Raw genomic sequence first — 11,117 nt, forward strand, 5'->3', positions numbered from 1 at the left:
CTTCCAGTCTGTTCCATGAGAAGCTCTTCACCGAAGATACACACCAATATCAGAGTCAGTAAATTTCCAAGCAAGATAGTAAAGGTGCAAAATGGTAGAGAACAGCCAGACCCATAATATCATTTTACAAATTCAGAGACATGCCAAAAGTGTGGTTAGTGGCTCTGAGAACAACCTCGGCGGAGAGTTACACCTTAATGAAAAGTCATTTTCCAAAACAAAGCTGTGCTGTTTCTTTTTTTTTTTCCCATGAAAGATACAGACACTGTAAGTTTGTGTGTGGTATGATAAATCAGGGAAAAGACATTTTGAGTGAGGTTTTTTTAAAAATTCACACACACAAGCACAGGCAAAAGAGGAAAAGCTGGGGATGTGTGTCCCTGAGAGCTTGCCTGAGGAGGAACTAAGGATTGCTTTCTGCTGCACTAAGATATAACTCTTGGTCTGGCTTATTCCCACAGGACAATTGTCCTTTTTCCAAAATAATAACTTGAAAATGGGGCAAACTTCTTATGTTTGTTTCTCAATTAGTGTGATGATAAGTCACCACAGAAAGGACTTGGGTGTTTTAAGCCAACGGGACAAAGGTCTACTGTCCTTGGGGTTTTCTCCAAGAAACAGTAGAGACAGTAGCTGCACAAAGCACTTCTGCCTTAATCTGGTAAAATTTAAGCTTTATATAGCTAGTGAAGGGGCTGCAATACAAGTCTCAAGAGGAGCAGCTGAGGGAGGTGGGAGTGTTTATCCTGGAGAAAATGAGGCTGAGGGGAGACTAATCTCTCTACAATTCCCTGAAAGAAGGTTGTAGTTTGGTGGGGGTTGGTCTCTTCTCCCAAGTAACATGTGACAGGATGAGGGGGAATGGCCTCCAGCTGCACCAGGGGAAGTTTAGATTGGATATTAGGGCATTATTTTTTTTTCACTAAATGGGTTGTAAAGCATTGGAACAGGCTGCCTAGAGAAGTGGTGGAGTCACCACTTGGAAGTGTTCAAAATAAACATGCAGATATGGCACTTGAGGACATGGTGTTGGGATTAGGTTGATGGTTGGACTTGATGATCTTAGGTCTTTTCCAACCTCAACGACTCTATGATTCTACAATAGCATTATTCATCCAGACCTTTTACAGGTAAAGGAAAAATGTGTGTCCTCCTTCTAAGAGAGCAGAAACAAAGCTCAGCCAACAAGCCCCTCGCCTACTGCAGCAGTGGGTCAGACGACAGCAGAGGAAGAAATGAGCAGCCTCTTCTTCTCGTGCTCTATGAAAGAGAGACATCCTTCTCCAAAGGAGCTGGATTAGTAATTCTAACCTATTGATTCTTTTCCATACAAACCTCCATTTTTCGTCTATTCAAAAAATTCCAAAGTGAATTGCAATTACATAGCAACATCTTCTGCCAATACTTAACTCAGTATTGACAGGAGACTGTGGTCTTGCAGAGAATCAGCTTATTCTGAACTCCTTTGTTTCATTGCTACAGGAAACGTTTTAACCACTTCTGCAATTACTCTATCACCTTTTTCTGTTTTTCAATAACCTTGTATTTTTCCAACAGCCAGCATCCATCTCCTGCTCCTTTGCTCTTTGGTGCTCTGACCTCACAACCAGTTATGTAGTTGCTTGAGGTTATTTTTGTTTGAAGCATTGGCTGTTTTACAGAGCAGAGTTACAGTGTTTTTGGAGAAAACTGGGCATTTACACCCAACTTTCTTTTGTTGGTGTATTTAACTGTCTGAATGCTGAGCATTATGTCAAATTGCTCCTGACAAAACTGGTGACCTTCTACAATAGGTTTACAGTGTTAGTGGATGACAGAAGAGCAATTGACATCATCTACATGGATTTGTGCAAAGCACTTGACACACTGTTTCACACAACATCCTTGTCTTTAAACCAGAGAGACATGGATTTGACAGCTGTGGATTCCTTATCCACAGGGTACTGTTTGACATCTTTGTTGGTGACATGGACAGAGTAATTGAGTGCACCCTCAGCAAGATCACTGATGTGGTGCAGTCGGCACACATCCAGAGAGACCTGGACAGGCTTGAGATGTGAGTCCTTACAGACCTCACGAAGCTCAACAAGGCCAAGCACCAGGTCCTGCACCTGGGTCAGGGCAATCCCAACAGATACAGGCTGGGTGGAGAATGGATTGAGAGCCCTGAGGAGAACTTGGTTGATGAAAAGCTCAACATGACCCAGCAAAGCACACTTTCAGCCCAGAAAGCCAACTATGCCCTAGGTTGCATCAAAAGACCTGTGACCAGCAGGTCAAGGGAGGGGAACCTGTCCTAACAAGCTAATGAAGTGGCCGTTTGAGATGACGGGACAGCTCTGCTCCAGCATCCCCATAGTTTTATCACAAAATTGTAAAGCTGTTGCTATTCACACATCCTGCTAACACCATATAGGCTTTTTCTCTGTAACTCCAGTCTGAAGTAGTTTTTAATTTTACATATCTATTTTTGCACACTTTTTAACAGAAAATCTGCTGTGACAGCCATAGCAAGTCAATGACACTTTATGTTCCTCTGTGAGGTCTTAGGATCCAGGCAAGTAAAAGCAGTGCACAAACAGTCACATGGAAAAAGCACCAAATTGAGGTTATCACCATAGTGCTACAAGGATTGTGCATTGTAGTAAATAAAACAGAATTATAGGTGACTTATGTAGCATCAGCCATGCTTCTGCACATCTCTGGTGACTGCGTTACTCAATGGAGTGGCAGAGAGTAAATCGCTAAAGCCAGTATTCATCTCTAAAGCCCTTCTCTCCATGCAGTTGAATATTCCCTTTTACTTTTCCAATTCAAAATCAAGCTGTTGGTCAAAAGGCAACATTTATATCTTTACTGGAGTTTCCATTGATTTTATAGGCTGAACTAAACCTCCAGGAAACTGAAATGCTGTCTTTGACAGCTGCAAAAACTGGAGGAGAGAGCTGAGAAGGCAGACACTAATCTCTTCTCTGTGGTGACCAGTGACAGGACCCAAGGGAATGGCATGAAGCTGTGTCAGGGGACGTTTAGGTTTGATATTAGGAAAAGGTTCTTCACTGAGAAGATGGTTGAGCATTGAAACAGGGTTCCCAGGGAAGTGGCCATGGCTCAAAGCCTGACAGAGTTCAAGGTGTTTGGATAAAATTGGCAAGCACATGGTGTGATTATTGGGGTCATCCTGTGCAGGCCCAGGAGCTGGAGTCAATGAAACTGTGGGTCCCTTTCAACTCAGGATATTCTGCGATAACTCAAATAATTTCATTGCAATGATTATTGCATTCTCAGCTGCTGAACTGTACATGCCTCCATGTCCTGCCTGCACACTTAGTGTTTCTCTGTTTCATGTTTCCACCAGTGCTACTGCTTAATCACCCAGATATAATAGGCAGCCTTCAGCATTAGTAGCTGGAGTCTGAAGCTCAATTTTTTTTTAATGGGATGCAGGGCAAGCAAAAGTTCACTTTCCCCTCTCAGGCAGAATTTTTAGGCTAGAATTAGGCCTAACTTTGAGAAGAGCAGCAGCTCTATTTGTAAGATGCAGAGTGAACCCACAGGAGAACTGATCCTATTTGCTTCTTGATAAAAGCAAATTTTAACTGAAGGGGAAAAGCAGAGTATGTAGGAGGGGAAAAGAGAAGAGACATCAAGAAGTAAAAATTCTAATTCTTCTAATAAGCATTAGGCCAAGGAGTAGAAGAGGTCCTTTCTTAAAATGTACAGAATTGCCCCTGAAAAGCAGGGTGAACCTTCCTAAGAATAATAACTTCAATACAAAAATAGCTTCAAAGAGACAAGAAATAAACCCTAAATTCAGGAGAATATCAGTATTGCCATCGGCTGGCAAACTGTGTTGCTGCAGGTCACATCAAATTCAGAAGAATCATTCTGACATTTCTGAAAGTAAACTTTCTTGGTTCTTTTAAAATGAGTAATTCTGACTACCTAAATTTGAAATGGACCTGGAATTAAGATTAAGTAAACAAAAAAGCAAGAATACCTCACTTTATTAAAACCGTAATTTTCTTGACCTACCTTCCTTTAACTAAAGATTGTTTCAATTTGATGTAAACCAGTATTTTTATCAGCATTGTCACACACACACACACACAAAAATCTAAATCAGATCATCTGCACAAACTGATTTAAGTCAAACTCTAGTAAGAGAAATCATTAGATGCACGAAGCAATAGTGTAGACAGCTAAAGTCTCTCACTAATGCAGCTGCAGCCTGCATATCTGCCCAAGCAGGTCATGTAAAAGGCATCACCATATCCCAACAGACTAAAGGAATTTAGGATATAAGCCTGGATGTCCTTATCACACCCTGACAGCTTTGGATGCACTCTAGGGTGTCATAAGAGACAAACACTGTCAGTTCAGCTCTGATTCAAGTTGCAGGTAGCCCTATACCATGTTCTTTGCATAGGAGTTTGTAGAAGTCTCAGGGTGAAGTGACACGGGTCTCTGCTTGATGACTAATCCTGAAGGACCACCTGTAGGACTCAAACTGCTATGTTTTAACCCAAATATTCAGATGCCATCTTCCAATTTAAGCTGTAGTTTTGCATGCCAGGATGTAAGCAGGTACCTTAAAAAAAAAAAAAAAATCCGAACCTGGCCACATGCAGCGTGCTTTGAATTTGAGCTGAAGTGTGGGAATCTGATTCCTACCTAAAAAACCTAGAGGTGATGCCTTATGCTTCCCTGGCAGGGTCATATTAACTGAGCTGGCAGATTTGATAGAATTAGATTTCTTTTTTGAGCTGGTACAGCACTGTGATGCGTCAGCACACATAGTATTTCAGGTAAGTAAGATTAAGTCATTGATCGAAGATCCAGCCTCCAGAAATAATGTAGTGTCCTTTAAAAGGAACAACCTTTGTTTTGTATTGGTGTACCACAACTCTGAAAACAAAAGGAAAAAGAAAAATCTAAAAATCCACTGATCCTGGGAAAATGTCAGATTTAATACCTCAGTGTCACTGTGCCAATTTTTACTCTGCAGAACAACCCTCCAAAGGGATAGATAAGGAGTGATCCATTGCAGGAGAGTTTTGGGGATACCAAGAGTAAGTGAGGTCACCTCCATGGCAGCAGCAGTCCTGTGTCAGGCGCCGGGAAATTTTGTGGTTGGACGCTGTGGGCTCCAACTAGTCTCTCACTGCTCATCCTCCACTCGAAGCCTTTGGGGTGGAAAGCTGCAGAATACTGAGCCTGCATTGTAAACTACTGCTAGGAGAAAGGACTTCCAGAGACGGAAAAGCTACTACAAAAAAAAAGAAAAAAGAAACAATGGCTTTATTGAGATTACGTCCTCAGAGCAGGAAAGCTACACTCCAAGTATTTGTAACTATTTACATTGTATCTCTGGCACTCTGAGATACCTTGAAACTGTCTGACAGAAATAGCCGTGGGATCGGCCAATGGAAACACTGTGGTTTGAGAGATTAACAGATTTCCTGAAATAATACAAGTCCTCTCTGACCAAAGGTTTTGTCATCTCATACACAGAGCACCAGCCTTGTTCTCCCTCAGAAAGGATGTGCACGTTAGTCCAGATGAAGCAACTTAATCATAAGTACTTCAAAGAGCAGCAAAGCCAGGAAAAAATTACTTTCCACCCTCCTTTCCCCCCAGAATTACATTTTAACAATTACTACAGTCTTTACAGTTGATGACATCCCTAATTGTAACTCATGCTTCAGAGCATATTCTACTGATATTATTTGGAGTTTCTTTTAAAAGGAGCTTCCTGTCCCCCAAAGCCCCCCATTTTCCACAATCCACGGCTATTTCACAGCCCTGACGTACAGGAGCTCGTCAAGCTTTGTAGGACATTTTCCACAAAGTGACTTGAGTTTGCTACTTACAAAGCAGAGCATGAGACACTTGGCACCAGTGTGAAGTGTAGGATGGAGTAAGAGTGGGAAAGATGACCAAAAGGGCGACAGCAGTTCCTCTCTGGCTGCTATGAATGAATGCCAGCGTGGCAGAGCCCTTATCAGAATAAGAGGAATCACGTGAAGGGGTAACTTTGAACAATTAACCAACTTACATCCTAAATGGAGACCACTTAAATTGATAATGTTATCTACCTCATAAGTTAAATATTAGTACCCAGAAAGCAAATATAGTTCCCTCAGGGTCAATTCAGTTGTCAGACATGTTTTAGGCACCTCTGGAGATACCCCAGACATCAAATCCACCTTTCTGGAGTCTCAAGTACAACATGAGGAGTCAAAGACTCACATCCTTCTGTACTAGCTCCAGAAGACAAGGGCAGATAGTTCAGGGCAGTTCAAATGGCACTTAGGAGCTATGGTTAAGAAGCTAAGATCCCTGAAGCCTGGTAGGAGATTCCCAGCTCCCTGGAGCAGATACCTGTTGGGCAATACAGAGCAAATACCTACTGGGCAATGAATCAATCCTCAAACACCAAACTAGCCCAGAGAGGGATGCAGACCTGCTCTAGATGGGCTGCAAAGGCATTTGTTGCTCCCACCAGAGGGACCAGGTGTACCATGCCTGCCAGGGCTGGAGAAGCTGACGGGAGCTGTCTGCTGCCACTGGCACTATGGCAATAAGAATGATACAAATCTTTACAGCAGCAATTTGTCTGCAAGTTTGTGTCTTCTCTTGCACTAGTCACAGTTCTCAGGAAATATCTGTGTGGGTCAAGAAGCTGATAATTAGCCCTAGAGTTTATTTTTAGTTTGCATACCTCTGACCATAAACACGACAAACAGGCTTTGACGCAGTTAAGCAAGATCATGTCAGAGAGAGGCAAAGGTATGTTTGCGACACTTCACCGTATTCACTGGAATTCCCACCCATGTTTTAACAACCTATACCAGCAATCTCTTATCAGTTAAAAATGCGCCTTTTTCCTCTTTGTGCAAGCCTGATTATACAGATACCATTTAGCAAATATTTTAGAGTAAATAAAAGTATGTTAGATTATTTTATAGTAATATTTATATAAAAATATAAAAATGACTAGTACCAAGCTACCTGGGTTTGCACTGAAAGGTTTTATCAGAGTATCTTGGAAAAAGGGTTGGTTATTAAAAATAATTCTTCTACTTAAGAAGTACTCCTAGGTGAAAACTTTATCCCCCACTTCACCAGTTCATCTATATATTAAGGAGTGCTGCTTCAGAAAAGACACCAGTAGTCCTATGCTGCCTTCTGTAAAGTAAAGAAGACACAGAAGATATTAAAAATTCTTAAACTTTGGTATGAGAAAGAAAAAAGTTAAAGACATCCTACAACTGGCATGTGACAGTGTTGAAAAAAGACAAAAATTGCATCCTTATTCAGAGTTCCCTCCACTAGAGCCATGAAAAGCTCCACCAGGTGGTGGGATTAACAGCACTAGAAATATGCTCTGGAGCTGAGCTTGCTCTTACTCCTTTACTTTTAAAAGCACATTTCTGCTTCACCATGCTCTTGAAAATACTTCTAAAAGATGATCCTAATAAAAATGTATTTCTGCTATCATTTAACAGTAGGATTTGCAATGCACTTAACACAAAAGATGTATTTATAACTTAGAAGATGGAACTGCCATCTGCATGACCCTAATTTCCCCTCAAGTTACTTCTAGTTTTACATAAACAAAAAAGCAAATTGATTAGCAGATACTAAAGTATATTTAGTTTTAAAAGTGACCTTCTTCAATTGAGATGCCATCGTCATTATTAGTATTATCAAGTTTGAAAGAAAAACTGCAAAAAAAGACTGCAAGTTCCTTTCTGGTTGGGATGTGTGAAAAATTCATACAAACAGGGCAACTCAGTGCCTCTCCTGCACAATCAGACTGTGCACTGAGTGAGCCAAAAGTATAAGAAATTGGATTTTTCTCTTCTTTTGCCCTTTCAGACACTATGCTCTTACATGTTACTAGCAGAAAGGTAAAATAAATGTATATTAGCACAACTGTACTTTAAAAACTTAGTGGTAGCTTTAAAGCCAGTTTGGCAGTACCATAGACTGGGACTTTGGTGCTGCTGTAGGGCAACATTTCAGTGGCAGGAGGTTGATATCCTGTGCCTCAACAAAACAGAGTAACTGAAGTGAGAAACTGGCAGAGGAACAAAGTGCCAAGTTCACCATAGATCTATGGTGGGGTTTTGTTGTTTCCAGGATAATCAAGAAAACAAGTGCCTTTAACTGATGAACAAATTCACCCTTTCTATTCACACACAGCTATTTTCCCCCTCACCCTGGCCACGGCCCGAACATATGTTCAAACAGATTAAAAACTGTCAGTTCCCAGATGAGCTCAGAAAGGACCTTAAGCACAGATGTGCCCTGCAGGTGACCATCCTGCTGTTTCCAAAAGCAGGAAAGGGAACACAAGGCCAGCCCCAGCTTCTTCTAACACGAGAGCAGCTCTGTCAAGGCACTGTGAACAGTGGGTAGAGCACTAGTGGCTTTGGATGGAGACGGAAAAATTGAGGAGGGGTGAACATACAGGCTGCGGAAGGTGCTGCCTGGCATGGATGGCACAATGCTATGGATGTAACAATCCAAGTATTTCCAAGCAGATGCTTCACACAGAGCCACCCCTCCAGCTAAAGCCGTGTAAATAATATACAGGAGGAACTTGCTGCTAATTGAGTACCTTCCAAAACGCCAAGAGGCAGGAAGACTCCAGTTAAAGAAGACTCTTCATTTTAACTTGTGTCACTGAAGAGCACCAAAGTAAATGAACTCAGGAGGACAAGATCAAAGTAGAATAAGAGACTTTTCTTTTTATATCCTTGAATCTCCTGTCCCTTTTGCACACCGAAATTTAATTTCCTTTTCAAAGAGAGCTTTTGGAGCTTATGAAAATTGACCCAAAAGATTACAAGGGCTTTGTCACCCTTCCAATCTCCCTGAAAGATCCATAATTAGGGAGGCTTTTCCTTTAACATATGTGCCCAGCGGGCAAATATATAATTCAGATTTACAATTATATGGATTAGTTATTCCAATGTGTTGGATACATACAAGTCCAACTGCTATAAAGAGTTGAAAAATCTTGTGTGCCTCGAACGAGTAGTTTGTTTTCATTTATGCCAAGACTACACGCAACCACAGCAAGGACCTGAGATGTATGTTTGTTGAAGAGATAAATATATCAAGTGCAATAGAAACAAACTGCTGACCTCAAAGATTAGTTATTTATACTCCACTGGAAATTAATTCTGCAAGGAGGGAGGTGCGAACGGATACCTAAGACAGCTAGTCTGATTTTTGCTCTCTAACGGAGTAACACCGGCTTTCCTCGCTCGGCACACAGCCTATCCACGAGGAAAAAAAAATAAAACAGAATGAAAGAAAATAGAAAAGAAATCGGGGTACAGGACTCTGCCGGGATGGTCTCTCCCGCTGCTCCCACCCGGCGGCGTCGTGGGGCAGGACTGGTGCCCCGCAGGGCAGCCTGGGGTGGGGGGGAGGGAGAGGGGGTGTCCCCCGCTGCTGTTGCCTTCCGAGCATGGCCCGAAGGTGCCCCTTGTTCCAAAGCCCACACTGGCACCCGCCGCCTCCCCTCTGTCTCCCTCCAGCGGGGAAATCCCGGCTGGATGGGGCGAAGCCTCCCCGCTCCAGAGCACCCGCCGGACGATGCTGCGAGCTGCGCCAGCGCCGGGGCCACCCCTGCTTCTAAATAATAGACATAATTAAAAAAACACCCAACAACAGCCGAACGAGGAGCAGGGAGTCTGGGAGGCTCCCACCGCGCCTTTTGCAGCGGTGGGGAGCGGAGGATTTGCAGGTAAGAGGGGAGGAAGGCGAGGGAGGAGGGCGGCGGGGAGGGAGGGAGGGGGTCCCGCGGTACTCACGGCGGGGCGCGGGGGGCGGGCGGGCGGCCGAGCCCCATGGCCGGGGAGGGGACGGGCGGACGGGCGGACGGGCGGTCGCTGCTGTCGCTGCTGCTGCCGCCGCACTGTCTTGTCTGTCTGCCGGCGCTGCTCGCCGAGCCGCTCCGGGAGTCCCGTCCCTCCCCTTCGCTTCCTGCCTGCTCATATAGCGCGCCCTCGGCCACGTGGACGGCGCGGGGCCCCGCCGGCTCCTCCTCGGGGCCGGGCGGAGAGGGGCGGACCCCCCGATCAACCTCTCCATCACCCCCCTCCATCACCCCCCTCCATCACCCCCCTCCATCATCCACCTCCATCATCCACTTTCATCGTCTCCCCTCACCCCATCTCACCCCACTCACCACCGCCCCCCATGTCATCCTCCCATTGCCCCCTCGCCAGTTACCTCCCCCCACCCCGTCACCACCCCCACCGTCCCCCGTCCCCCCCCCCCCTTCTCAGGCCTCCGAGCGGGGTTTCGCGGCAGAGAGGTTCAGTGCGAACCCGGACTCACCTCTGCGGGGCGCGGGAATGAAATTTTGCTCCCGGCGGGTCCTCCCTAGAGGATCACCACCCAGGAATGTCTGTGTTCCCCCGCCCCCTCCAAACTGCCATGTGTGAAATTGGGCTGCGTGGATCTCAAAGGTGATCGCAGCAGGGAAAGTGAAAAGAAATTCTGCACTTCTCGCAGGAGAAAATGTGCGTTGCGTCATTAATAAAATATAGTACATAGTCCAGAATCATAGAAAGGTCTGGGTTGGAAGGCCTCTTAAAGATCTTTAAGTTTCAAACCTGCTGCCATGGGCAGGGACATTTTCCATCAAATCAGTTTGCTCAGAGACCCATCCAGCCTGGACTTGAACACTTCCAGGAATGGGGCATCCACAACTTCTCTGGGCAACCTGTTCCATCATCACTCTCACAGGAAAGAAAGTCTTCTGAATATCTAATCTACACCTACCCTCTTTCAGTTTAAAGCCATTCCCCCTTGTCCTGTCACTACATTTCCTTGGAAAAAAATCCCTCTCCAGCTCTCTTGAAGTCCCTTTAGGTGCTGGAAGGTGATATAAGATCTTCCCAGAGGCTTCTCTCCAGGCTGAGCAACCCCAACTCTCTCTCTGTCTTCTCTGGAGAGGTGCCTCAGACCTCTTCTTTCAGTCCAGCACCACACACTTTTTAAGGAGATTATAAAAAACTGTAGAATTAAAAAGAATACAGCATCATTAAAGAATCCCCCAGACAGACACATTCAAATGATAAAGTATCTGC

At 44.3% G+C, this 11,117-nt stretch overlaps 1 protein-coding gene across 1 annotated transcript in view; it reads right to left on the minus strand.

Moving 5' to 3' along the window:
• The window catches only part of ST3GAL1 (ST3 beta-galactoside alpha-2,3-sialyltransferase 1), a 73,424-nt gene extending 63,536 nt beyond the window's left edge, over positions 1 to 9,888 (minus strand). Inside the window, exon 1 of the mRNA XM_027711332.2 lies at positions 9,834 to 9,888. The gene's annotated coding sequence lies outside the window, so the exon portion shown is untranslated. The remainder of the gene's footprint in view (positions 1 to 9,833) is intronic.
• Between the last annotated feature and the right edge of the window lie 1,229 nt (positions 9,889 to 11,117).

The sequence above is a fragment of the Pipra filicauda genome, unplaced genomic scaffold (genome assembly GCF_003945595.2).
Source record: "Pipra filicauda isolate LSUMZ 115617 unplaced genomic scaffold, ASM394559v2 scaffold6_size6359152_pilon, whole genome shotgun sequence".
Lineage (NCBI taxonomy): Eukaryota > Metazoa > Chordata > Aves > Passeriformes > Pipridae > Pipra > Pipra filicauda.